Below are 14,610 nucleotides of genomic sequence, written 5' to 3' on the forward strand. Positions count from 1 at the left end.
CAAGTGTATTTGAACAACAGTGTTTAATCAACACCGCAATAAACACAAATTTCAGCTCTCCAATCCATTAATATTGAAACAAACTATATATATATATATATATATATATATATATATATATATATATATATATACGTTATGAAATGTAGACGAAAACTTTCCAATATATATATATATATATATATATATATATATATATATATATATATATATATATATATCCCATTGGAGCCCAATGTCCACAGTACTGGACAGAACTGGAAAGTTTCAAATCTTGATAAAGTAGGGAACCCCAGGTAGGGACCTATGAGCTTCACGACTAAAAGCCGATAGGCAGAGGATGGTATGCTCATTACCCTCCCAGTGCAGTGCCTCGCCCAGCAGCCTTGGGATCCAATGGGATATATATATATATATATATATATATATATATATATATATATATATATATATATATATATATATATATATATATACAGTATATATCATCTTGATCATTATCATCCGGACCTCCTTTCTCACCTTAGGGCAGGGTGAGTAGCAATGTCCAGACAGCCCAAATATATATATATATATATATATATATATATATATATATATATATATATATATATATATATATATATATATATATATATATATATATATATACAGTATATATCATCTTGATCATTATCATCCGGACCTCCTTTCTCACCTTAGGGCAGGGTGAGTAGCAATGGCCAGATAGCCCAAATATATATATATATATATATATATATATATATATATATATATCGTTTTAGTTTTTAAAGGCTCCAACATGCTCGCATGTGTCGGCCTTGGTCACCTAATGGCGGCTCTCCACGCTGCACGATCCATTGCAGCCTCCCTGTTCAGTTCCTTAACCCTAAGGTCACAATGACCTCGTCCCATGTCTTTCTCGGTCTACCCCTCATAACCCCACCCCCAATATTAACACTTCTCACCTTCCTCACCCAATTATCATCCCCCATTCTCTCCACATGTCCAAACCACCTCAATCTACCTCTCCTCATCACAACACCAATACACTCCAGTCCCATCCAACCTCTCAACTCTTCCATTGTAAACCCAGCCCCTCCAGGCCTTGGACGCAGGGACGCACTGCACATCCACCTAATCATTGTCATTTCTGTACGTCTGAGCCGGTGAATATCTTCCTCCTTCACTGCCCAGGTCTCACTGCCATACAGCATTACACTCCTAACACATGCTGCATACAAAGACCCCTTAGCACGTAGGGAGAGCCCTCTCAATGTCAGGAGAGGCAAGAGCTCCCTGAACTTCTTCCAACCACTTCTCACCCTAGCCACAGAGCTAGCTCCAGCCCCACCTCCAGAACACAACATGTCTCCCAAATAACAAATCTCTTCCACACACTCAAGAGATTCACCAGCAAGTTCAATCCTTTCACGTCTGACAATCTCCACCTGCTCACCCCGGCACGCCGTACACATAAAATCAGCATTATCTCGCAGTCTACCTCTGATACCACTACATCTCTTATGCACCCATTTATCAGACACACCGCACAAGATGGAATTACTTCCCACGCCCTTGTGGCAAACTGCACATGGCCACTCTCATATATATATATATATATATATATATATATATATCATTATCATCCGGACCTCCTTTCCCACCCATGGGTTGGGTGAGTAGCAATGCCCAGATAGCTCAAATTTGCCCAAACCAATGGGCTCTGCTTCCATTCAATCATCACTCAAACTCTCAGAATCCTGGCTCTATTGGATACGCCAAAAGCATTCACCACGTTCTGTAGCTTCACATAAACATACCCGACTGAGTCAATCCGACTCTGCCACGTTAAAAAGGGGTGCCAAAACCCTGATCATGCACTTCGCCTCACAGCAGTCATCCAGCCAGCTCGATCTCCTGTTATTTTTCTAGCATCACCGACTTCCAAACCTCTTTTCCTCACACACTCATCCACAGTATCTCTCCACCTTCTCCTTGGCCTACCTCACCTCCTCCCTCCTTCAAATTCGATCATATATACTTATTTCACCACTCTATACTTATCCATACTCTCCACATGACCATACCATCTCAGTACACTCTCTTCAAATCTGGTGCCAACCGACTTCCTCACTTCACATCTTTCACGGATCACATTATTTCGTATCCTATCCACCCCCTGTACTCCACATACATTCCTCAGCAGTCCCATCTCCACTGCTCTTACTCTTGTCCATTCATTTTCATGCCACACCATAGTCTCACATCCATATGATAAAGTTGGCACTAACACTCCCTCATGTAAACCTCGTGCAGCTGCAACACTCAAGCCTCTGTTTCTTATCAAGGCCTTCATTGCACCAGCTATTTTTCTTTCTTGTGTCACTCTACTTTCAACTTCTTTTGCACATTTTCCTCTCTTTTCTATCACTGTACCCAGGCATTTGAACTCTCTCACCAATTCAAGTCTCTCTTCATTCACTGTAACATTACACTGGGAGTCACCTTCTCTCTCAATAACCATCACTTTTCTCTACATTTACTCTCAAGGCACGACTCTCACAGACATCAGCAAAACTCTGCACTAACCTACCAAGTTCTTGTCCGGTACTTGCAATCAGTACTGTATCAGCATACAACAAATTTGAGATATTCCATCCATCACCATTCATTACCAACGCCATCCCTCTCTCCATTACTTGTGTTTTTACTTCTCTCATCACCCAGGCCATTTACTCGTATATATTGAACAACCACGGGGACATCACACAACCTTGTCGCACGCCCACACCGATAGTGAACCATTCACTTAGATGCCCATTAACCCTTACACATGCTTCACTACTATCATAAAAACTCTTGACAGCACCCAGGAGCTTACCATCTACACCGTGCATGCGCAAAACTTTCCACAGTCCTTCTCTGTCCACTTTGTCGTATGCTTTTTTCCAGATCCATGAATGCCATAAACACCTTATGGTCGTTCTCGTAAGCCTTCTCTGTTATCTGTCTCACCGCAGATATTTGATCCACACATCCTCTGCCACTCCTAAAGCCACCCTGTTCATCAGTCACTAGGACTTCTGATATCTCTCTTTTACTTTCTCTATACTACAGTAATTTTTCCATATACCTTCCCTACCACACTCATTAACTTATGCCATGATAATTCTTGCACTCACTTCGCTCACCTTTATTTTTGTGGAGGGTACAATCACAGCCTTTTTCAACTCTGCTGGCACAGTTTCACTCATCCATGCCTTCTTACATATCTCCGACAAGCGCTTCATTCCACTCTCTCCACTGCACTTAAGCATCTCTGCATACACCTCATCAACCCCAGCTGCTTTCGCATTTTTCAGCCGCTTCAAAACACTCTTCACCTGTGGGAGTGTCTCGTCTCCCGGCACTGCATTCCTTCTCTGTACATCCTCCAAATCAATCATGTTTACAGCCGTTCTGCTCTCTCTATTCCCATTCATCAGGCTTTCAAAATATTCTTTCCATCTGGTCCTTACTTCATCCCCATCTACATCCTTCACACCATCACAGTTCTTTTCCCTTTCACTTCTACATTTCCGCACGTCTTTCCAGAATAACTTCCTATTTTCAGAGTAGTTCGCATATATTTTTCTGCCTAGATCATCATTCACCTTCTTTTTCCTCTTCACTAGTCTTTTTACGTGCCTCTTGCTCTCAGTTATTCAGTTCTTATTTCAACTGAACCCCTATCCTGTAACCACTTTAGCCACTTCTTCCTCATTTCCTCCACCGCTCTCTTGACCTCCTCATCCCACCATGCCGTACCTTATTTCTTTGTTGTTACTCTTGCCACACTACACACCACTCTAGCATTCCTAACTAAGCAATTCCTATCTGCATTCCACAGGCTGTCCAGATCCATTTCATTCCAGTTCAGTGATTCTAACTCCTCGTCTACTTTGGTCCCGTAATCATCTGCCATTTCTTTGATCCTCAGCTTCTTAACTTTCAGTCTTTCTCCCTGACTGCTCCTCTCTCTCCTGATCCACCTCACTCCTCTCAGCTTGATCTTGCATACCACCGTCATGTGATCTGACAGACCTCCACATCGTCCTCTCACGGCCCTCGTATCAGCAACCATTCCCATCATCGACCTCTCTACGAGCACATAATCAATCAGGCTTCTTGCAACACGATCCCCATTCCCTCTATAGTATAGAGGGAATAGGGATCGTGCATCTCTGTGAAATACGAGTTACAAATGCACAACCTCCTCTCGTGACACATATCCTTTAGTCGCTTCCCATTATCATTTTCTCCTGGTGCTTCATAACAATTCATTATGCCATCCTCAGGACCAGTGCTTACTGTTCCATGCATATCCCCCATTACGATCACCTTGTAGCTCCTGGGCATTTCTCCCAGTACTTCATCCTGCTCATCCCAAACCCTGTCTTTCTCTCTCACTCCTGTCCTCACATGGTGCATATGCTGCAGTGACTGCCACTTTCACCTTCTCAAACTATATATATCTATATCTATCTATCTATCTATCTATCTATCTATATACAGGATCCAATACCTGTTAGCAGAATTTTAGAGATCTAATTTTATGGCTTATATCACTGCAATTCGTACTGCCTCAATAACAACAACACGGTATTTCTCCCATGCCGGAAGAAAGATGACAAGTCTGACCCACACTTTTGACCTTTGACCCCCATAGTGTAGGAGGGGTGTGGGGGTGTACCTAGCACGGCAGAAGGGGGGGAGGGGGGAAGCGAGAAGGAGTAGGGAAGGATGGGAAGGAAGAAGAAGGAAGGTGAAGACTGGGATTAGACAGAAGAAAAAAAAAAAAGGGAGAGAAAGGAAGTTAGAGCAGAGGTATAGAAAAGGAGAAGAGAGGGCGTGGAAGTTAGATGTAGTCAGACGAAAGATTTTGATGGAGTGGGAAAGACAGAGAGACGAGGAATGAGTAGAGATGTCTAATTATGAAAAGGTTGGAATGACAGAAAAGAAAGGAGAGAGAGAAAAAAAAATCAAGAGAAAGGGAGTAACAAAGGTAGAAAGTATGGGCATGCAAGATGGTAATAATAGAAAATGAAAAAAATAGGTAGACAGAAAGGAGAGAAGAGAACTATAGAAATGAAACAAAGAGGGTGGTGTGATCACAAGGGGAGTACAGGGATAAAAGTGTACACGGAACAAATAAGTGCAGGGAAAGAACGCCTACGAGGAATATGGGAAAAGGAAAAAATAGTAGTAACGAAACGGAGAAAAAGGGAGAAAGAGAAGGAGGTAGACTTAATTTGAAGGAGTGATAGGAGGGAGGGGAGAGGTAGGGAGGGAGGAGAACGAGTTGCAAGAGAAGAAGTTTTAAATGAGGTGCAGAAGGAAAATGAGAAGTGAGGAATGAAGGGAGGAAGGGGAAGGGGAGGAGGATGAGGAGAGAAGAGAAGACCAAGAGGAGAGGGAAAAAGAAGTGAAGACGAGGGGAGAAGAGGAGATTTTAAAGAAAGAAGTTGAGTGAAAGGAAAGAGGATAAAGAAGGGGAATGCAGTGAGAGAAAGATGAGGGAATGAAGACTATACTAAAGAAATGAGGGGAAAAATGGAAAGTTGAGGAGAGAGAGAGAGAGAGAGAGAGAGAGAGGGCTACAGAGAAAAGATTATATGGGAAGAAAATAGAATTAGAAGAGAGAAGGTAATGGAAAGGAGGGGAAGAAGATGGAAAGATGGTGTAAATCAGGAGTTGGAAGCAATGGAAAGGTGCAGACGACAGGGGAGAGGGAAAATTAGCAGGGAAGAGGAAGAGAAAACGGCAGATGAAAGAAGAAGGAAAGAGAAAAGAGGGGATAAAAAAATAGAAGGAAGGAAAGAGAAAAGAGAGGAAAGAAGAAAGGCAAGAGGAGAGAAAAAGATTGGGAGGGGGTGCTCAGTGATCACCAAAACACAGTCATAAAAATCAACAAGACATTCCCTTCTTTCTCGCTACGGCTTCGTTCATGCTTGAATCTAGTTCCATGTGGGTCGTTTCAAAGGTTTGGCTTTTAAATTTTTTCCCTACCCTTTTATTTATTTATTTTTTTAGTTGCTTTTTCATCCACCACTCACCTGCCTCGCGATCTGTGAAGTTTTCATTTGCCTCGGAATTAAATTTCACCCACACTTTTTCCGTTATATATATATGTATAGGATTTTTTCCCCACCTGCATTCTATATTTAATATTTTGACAACTACAACTTTTTCCTATGTATGTTTTTTTCAGAGTTCCAAAGCTAGTCCACCTCTTGTAGCTTTCAATCAGCGAACTGGTTTAAAAGTTCAACTTCTATTTTGGTAATAATGTCCCTGTGAGTAGAAGTAGATAAATGGGGCACTATTAATGGTATGGAAATATATTTTGGTATAGGATAAGCATGTATGTATGTACGGGTATTAATGCGGTGAATAGTTTGTGATTTTGTGTTTAAATGTATGCGTGTGGGGAAGGGGAGGAGGGAGAGGATGTCAAGGGGATTTGGGAAGGGAGATGAACTGGGAAAGAGAAGGTGATCTTAGGTAGGAAGGGAGGGAGGGATAATGGAGTAAGCGTAAGGGATGGGGGAGGAAGTGTAAGGGGAAATGTGAAGGAAGAGATGGAGTTACGGGGAGTGATGAAGGGTATATTTAAAGGAGGAAGGATATAAGAGGGCGGAGGAGAGACTGAGGGAAGGGGAAGGGAAAGGGGACAGAACTCACAGAACATGTGGTCCTTTCCCAACCAACCCCTCATTTTTTAATATGGCAACACAGTACGCCTTTCAGCTTCACATGATTCAGGTAGTATTTTGAAATTTTGGGTGTGTATGAACCCCAAGCTAGAAAGAAGCATCATTTCCTACACTAAGACTATAAATCCTCTGTGGTGTTCCTGACCATTATCAGATACAATTCACGTACTGAGAAAGAATACTGTATGCTTAACAATTTTAATGACTGCAATCTGGAAAAAAAAATCTCAACTGAAGCCGCGCATGTTTTGAACAAGAAGCAGATTTCTATGGAAGGCGGATTGACCAAAGGGATGGAGTCAACTCGGTGGAGCCGAACCCCGAAGCATCCAACCAGAGAAATGAGTAGCGATTTGAAATTTGTTTAGGCTAAAAAGTGCCGTGAGGAAGGAGGTGCCTTATCACTAGACTGAATATGTTTTGCAATGACCGAAGTTTACATTCACGCCAAAAATTTTTGTTCATGTAACATATACAGACGGTGTGAAACCTGGATACGATAAGAGAACCCTCCCTTCCACGACATCGATAGCACGCCACCACATTACATCTTACCACACAGTTCACAGCAAACACTGAACACAGTACCACAACATAGTCTATGCCAAACAGCATAGCACATAATATCACATCAAACACAGTACACCATACTGTACACCCCTTGCACAACACACCAACTCCAAACCATATTACACACCAAATCACATTATATAACACCCAACCCAAGCAACGAGAACCCCACCACATCACACACACACGACAAAACACACCGCACCACGCACATCACACACACATGACAAAACACAACACACTTCGCATTTCACACACACACACGACAAAACACAGAGCACCACGCACATCACACACACACAACAAAACACACCACACCACACACATCACACAAGCACCACAAAACATCACACCACGCACATCACACACACACGAAACACACCACACCACGCACATCGCACACACACACGACAAAACACAACGCATCTCGCACTTCACACACACACGACAAAACACATCCCACACGCACATCAAACACACACAGCAAAACACACCACACCACACACATCACACTCACACGACAAAACAACACACCACGCACATCACACACCCACGACAAAACACACCACACCACACACATCAAACACCATCACGCGAAACCACACCACCACGCAAGATCACACCATCACGCAAGATCACACCACCACACCATCACGCCATGCCATAGCACACACACAGCTACGCAACACTACACCACACCACACCATACCACATCACACACACCACACCATGCACCACCACGACAAATCACATCAAACACACCACATACACCGCAGCATACCACAACAAATCTTTCTTTACTACACAACACACACCACATCATACCACTCTACAGATAAGGACACGCACCCACACACAGTAAATCACACCACACCACTGCACACAAAACTGAAACAGCAAGCACGCCATACCACACCACACCACACCAAACTACACAATATACCACACTACACACACATTACACCACACGACACATAGCACACCACACCACACCACACTACACAACACACCACACCACACACACACACTACACCACAACACACCACACCACACACATTACACCACAAACCACACCACACCACACACATAACACACCACACTACAACACACACAGACACACCACACCACACACATAACACACCACACTACAACACACACACACACACACACACACACACACACACACACACACACACACACACACACACACACACACACACACACTTCCACACCAGACCACACTACACCACAGCACACCACTTACACATTCACACCGCACATCGCACCACATGCGCCACCACATTGGTTGTAGCAAACATCACATATTGAACATTTCATACCACATTACACCACACACCGAGTATCACGCAAAATCACATCACACACGACACCACACACACACACACACACACACACACACACACACACACACACACACACACACACACACATGCACACGCACGCTTAAACACATGCACATACATACAGACACACACACACACACACACATTCCCAAGTACACACACACACACACACACACACACACACACACACACACACACACACACACACGCACGCAAAAACACATGCACATACACACAGACACACACACATACACACACATTCCCAAGTACACACACACACACACACACACACACACACACACACACACACACACACACACACACACACAAACACAAACACACTCAAACACAAACTCACACAAACACACACACATGCACGTACACAAACAGAACAATTAATGTTCTGTATCGGAAAAGAAGAGTGACCAAATCATTTTATCACTTAATGAAGGGATGCGGACAGGAGGTTGCAGGCAGTAGTTCCTAATCATGGATTAATTTACTCCTAAAGGTAGATTGAACCATAACCGGGGTTTAATAGACCAACTCCAAAATTACACATAGAAACGAAAGAAGAACAGATGGCGTTAAACAAAGATAAGGAAGCAGCAATCTAAGTGAAGTACAGACACTAAGTCTTCCATGTTTATCAGTTAGTATAATGTCAGATTTAAAAATTCTTTTACTGATACAGCATAATACCTGCAGTTGTACTATAAGACTGTGTATGTCGGTTTCTACTGAACAGTGTTTTACATCGATGTTTATTTGATGCCGTGGCTTCTTGACGGAGGAGATACATGGTTATTAAATTCTTGGTTTAATGGATTTCACAAAAATTGCTGGCTCCCGTAATGGAGATAAGTATACTGATAATTAAGAACATAGAGCATGCCTCTACTCGTAACAGTGTCATTCCAAACCTTACGTACTTTTGTGCATGATCTACCACTTTTGACACCAACCATGTAGTTAGGGAATATTAAAAAAAAATCTTCATTATGATGCTATTTTTTACTACCATAAATGACTGTGCTCACGGTACAAAAGAAACCATATTGATGAGGGCTGTTAAGCAATCTCCGTTAACACATCAATCCTAGAAGCCTTCTCCAGGTTGAATAAAATAGCTTGTCGGTAGCAAGAATTAAATAAGAATCACCGAAATGGGGTTAACTGGCCAAGTGAAGGGTGTAATATAAATGCAATTGAGAACGTATGGGCCATGATGGTTAGGTGTGGGGTATCGGCAATGAAACGACCCTTGCCACGACTGATAATTTTGCAAGAGACGAATAGGATGTATTCGCATGCCTTCCCAACTATTGGCAGTGGCTTGTGATATTAATGTTGCAGAGAATAGATATAATTATCATAGAAAATGGGGGATAGAGTAAGCATTAGACCGGTAATACCTACACTGACCATCACTGACCGTATTCAGCAAGGATTTCTCTTTATTTGCAACAACTGTTTATGCCTTATTTTTCTCTAGCTTGCCCTTGAATGATCATTAGTACTTGTGACGTCATTTACATTTGGTTTTACTTTTTCTTGTCCAAAGGTCTGCATATTTACTGAAGATTCACAGTGCATATCATTACATGATTCAGCCTAACCGTTATCTTTTCTACTCCCAACCTTTCTCTATGATCACACAGATTTTGTCAGTGGCTGAAAGATTTACAAGTCGGATTCGCTTAGACGTACACCGCCATTACTGACGCTAATGTGCTGTTCGAATCTTACTTTTTCCCTAAATGAAGAACTGATGTTTTAGATACTAATTGTTTCTACTTGATTGTATAGACTAATGCATACTTCATAAATAAATTGTTTACTTTTCTAATACTGCTATGTATGCTAAATTCTTAATGTGTTCATGTAAATAAACAGAGCATTTTCGATTAGGTATAAATATTAATTTTCAATGTCATTTTTTTCATAAAAGTTTAACGATTTTCTGCCACATCAGAGTCAGGGAAAATAACTAATTAACCCGAGTTTTAAGAAATAATATTAATATGCACATTACATACATCAATGCATTTCTTTTCACCAAACATCTACATCATTACTGTATCTATATGTCATGTCCTGTCCACCAAAATTATCCAGTGCAGTTTGTTACTGGCGTATTATGACAGTAAAATGTTATGACAGTAAAATGTTACGAGATTTCTGTTTTTTCTATATACCTTTTTCTCTGTAATATATTTAACGCAAGAATATGATGACTCCTTTATATAATGTTATTTTATTCAGCATAATTAAGACAAAAAACAATAAGAACCATTGCCATCGCTGTAAATTGGGTAGTTTTTCACTTGGATACATTATAAGCTAAGTTATACAAGAAAGTGATTCGTTGAAATTCGTATCATATGACTACCTCCCTTTAAAATACTGGAGCGATTAAATTTATCGGATATTGTGTGGTTGTGTCTATTGAATGCAAAGTGCCAGCTGTCCTTGTCGTATTTCTGACCTCATAGTTAGGGAATTCTCTACTAGTAATAAACAACTCAAACAGTGATCAGTATTTGGTTAAGGAAGTTTCCTGGGCAATAAGTTTCGAAAAGGAAATTACGCAGGAATCCTTCATTAAGTAATATACTGTGCATCCTTCCCATGTGTTTCTAATAGGTCAGTATAACACAGGAATCGTCATCTTTTATTTTAATGACCATCGCAGTCAGCACCTGTGATATTTTCTGAATATATTGCTTATATTTTTAGATTATGAGTCTGATTCTCGAAACTCTTCAAACGTTGAAGTGAAGTTGGTGGCATAACTGATATCGGAATTCATACCTTCTGATATCAGAACTATTCCATACTCAAAGTTAAGCTCCACGTAACGGACAAAGTTAAGCCTAACGTAATGGATTGTTTCTTTAAACGGAATTGGTTCATGTTCCATCAATTGAAACCTGGGACTTTTATGCGTATAAAGCAATGATAGTGTTTGTATTCTAACAGCCGGCTTGCACGCCCTCTGATATGGGAGGCCGTTCTATAATATATTTGCATGTCATGTTGTAGAGGTCATAAAAGGCAACAGATCTGGAGGGCTGGTGAAAACGCCTTTATCTACAGTATATTATAATGATCCGAATTCTGTATGTTTGTTTGTTTGTTACCGTAACACAGCAAAAACAGCACAACGTAGCACCATTTTTGTTAGAGCAGGTTACCGTTAAAATGAGCTAACTTGAAGAATACAACAATTTCCAGTCCAGTTGGGCCACCGGTTCCCGAGTTATGACTCATTCTGGTTTTTTGCTTCAAATTTAGTATTTGCTTTCAGTGGAGGGGATGAATTCGTCCTTGATCCGGCACTGAAATTACCAGCATGACAGAAGAGAGAAGAGTGACGTGTTTGTTGTACTATCACTCTCTCGCCTCTCCTTCCTCTCTCAATATAGGCTACTCCTAAAGTCTACTATATAGCTATGGTATAATTTAGTATAATAGCAAACACTACTCTCCTGCCTCTCTCTCTCTCTCTCTCCCTCTCTCTCCTCAACGGGTGTCCCAGTAGAATAAAAATAAGGGAAATTTCCTCGCTCCGTCTCGCTCACAGCGTGAGTAATTCAAACTTCTGTTACCTTTCGAATGAAAATAGATTTTGGCCTGACATTAAGTGGAGGCCGCCAAAGGCGGCCTTTAAGCGATTTTCAGTAAAAACTGACTTACCCCCATGCTGTGCTTCATGTGTAGGTAAAAATGTAAATCAGTTTCTGGAGTGCTGAATAAGAAATGCATAGCAGCTGTGTTGCAGTGGCTGTCTTTATGAGTGAGAAAATAATTATTATCAAGAGAACGTGGACAGGATGGGAACATGTAACTTCACATGAAAGGACACACTATTGTGTACTCTTAGGAGTCACACCCTCAGATAAATCCAGGTTAGGGCAACTGGTTGGCACACATGCTACACTCCCAACTGCCAAGGCCGATGACTTAACATGAATGAGCACTATCAGATAATCAAGAACAGCATTTGCTAGGACTTTTTACGCGTGTGCATGGGGGAATGTGTGAATGTGGGAATGCATACTGTACATGTGTGCATTTATGCGTGTGGGTATGTTTGCACATATGGGCAGTCATAGGCAACCTACTTGGCCTATTGCCACAAAATCTAAGACGTGAATCACATTTAACTCTATTTCAAAATATGTTTGTGTGCATCAGTGGCAAAATAAATGTTATAAGCTAGAAAACTGAAATGTGGTAGACGTGTAACCATAGTAAAGAGTGATATGGCACTGTCATGTCCCCTCACTCGAGCCCATACTCAAAGGTAAAGCTTGAACTCTTTCATCTACCTGAACTTTTTTTTTTGGGGGGGGGGGGGAAGAGTAATTCTGGTGGACAAACATTCACCCCATGAGTTCGTGGTGTCAGGATCACATACCACGATGACAGCAGACTCTACCTTCACTGACAAAAAAAATCTTGACTACTGTGATGCGCCCATAACTAATAACCCATATGAGACTTACTGGTGGGGAGGGACATAATTTGTGTATTGCTAGGGTTGAAAAGGGTATTGGGTTGAGTGAGCAGAGGGCTATTAACAAAAACATTTTGAACAGTGATGGTTAGACACAATTCTCTTCCGAACCCCTTGTTATATTGCATAATCAGCGCGGCGCCTACCGTGAACCGAAATTAATATTTGAAAGATCAGAGGCTGCACAGTCTTGGGTATCACACAGAATCATGACAGTTATGTATTTTTAAACTCAGATATAGCCCATAAGTTCACTGCGGTAACAACAAATACTTCATCATAAATGTACCGTAGCCTGTGAAACAACATAATGCCATGGTAATAAAAAAAATTCATGACACGTAATGAGTCAGAAAGTGAGTTTAGTGTTGTCTTTGAAATCAGCAAGCACACTTAGCCTACCGGGTATATTACATTTGCCCTTGGTGTGATTAGTAAACTGGTGATATTAGCATTTGCCTTGCCTTAATTCAGTTCATGCAATATGACATCATTAAATCGAATCCAGATACACAAACCATGGTCATCAAGATCACAGTTATTTATGTTTCCAAAACATTATACCATAATTGTGTAAACAGGGAGTCAATAATGCATCATACTTACGTAGGTTGCCTAAAAATGACCATCATGATGCATGCTGCCTACAAATTTTCGTAACCTCAGGGGATTTTTTAAAATAACTGAAGATAGTAGGATTCAGGTCAATACACTTAATGATATTCTTGGGATATGTTTTGTCATAGCAGTTCCCGGTTGGGAGTGTCACCATGAATTATAATACAGGTACAAGAATACATTGTTTCATTACTGGTGGAGTAAGTTAACGCTTTCTTTAAGAGATTATGGAATTCATAAGGAAATCATGGTCAATACATTTCAGTGTGAAAAAAATAACTTACACTATTTTCTCAAAATAAATTTGCCTTTGAACAGAATAAGTCTCTATTGCTTCCAATATGATTTTTTCATGATATTACTAATTAAAGGAAATTCATGATGAGTAATTTCATACTCGCTGAAGCTACATTAGTTAACCAGGAAATAAAAACATCAGGAACCGGGGTTCTCTCATACATAAGAGCTTAGCTCATCACCCAAATCACCTGATGCAGTAAGACCTACAGTGTTACGATACCAAGTACAGAGGGGCCAGCTGGTAAGGTACCGCTTCTTTTATGAGTGACTGTACATTCAGTGGTAGAAATACACCCCACATAACGAAATTTTATGTAATGTGAAAATATTAAAAAATTTAACTTGACGTAATCACTTCTCAGGTCAAAACACCTCTGTCATCATCATCTTCATCATCACAATCACCATTACCATCATCATCCCATTCACAGTAAGGATGAGGTAAGGTCTGGACAGCAAGGAAAGGGAAAAGCCGGAT

Source organism: Coenobita brevimanus, chromosome 52 (genome assembly GCF_032717465.1).
Source record: "Coenobita brevimanus isolate Jiangsu-jjx chromosome 52, ASM3271746v2, whole genome shotgun sequence".
Taxonomy (NCBI): Eukaryota; Metazoa; Arthropoda; class Malacostraca; order Decapoda; family Coenobitidae; genus Coenobita; species Coenobita brevimanus.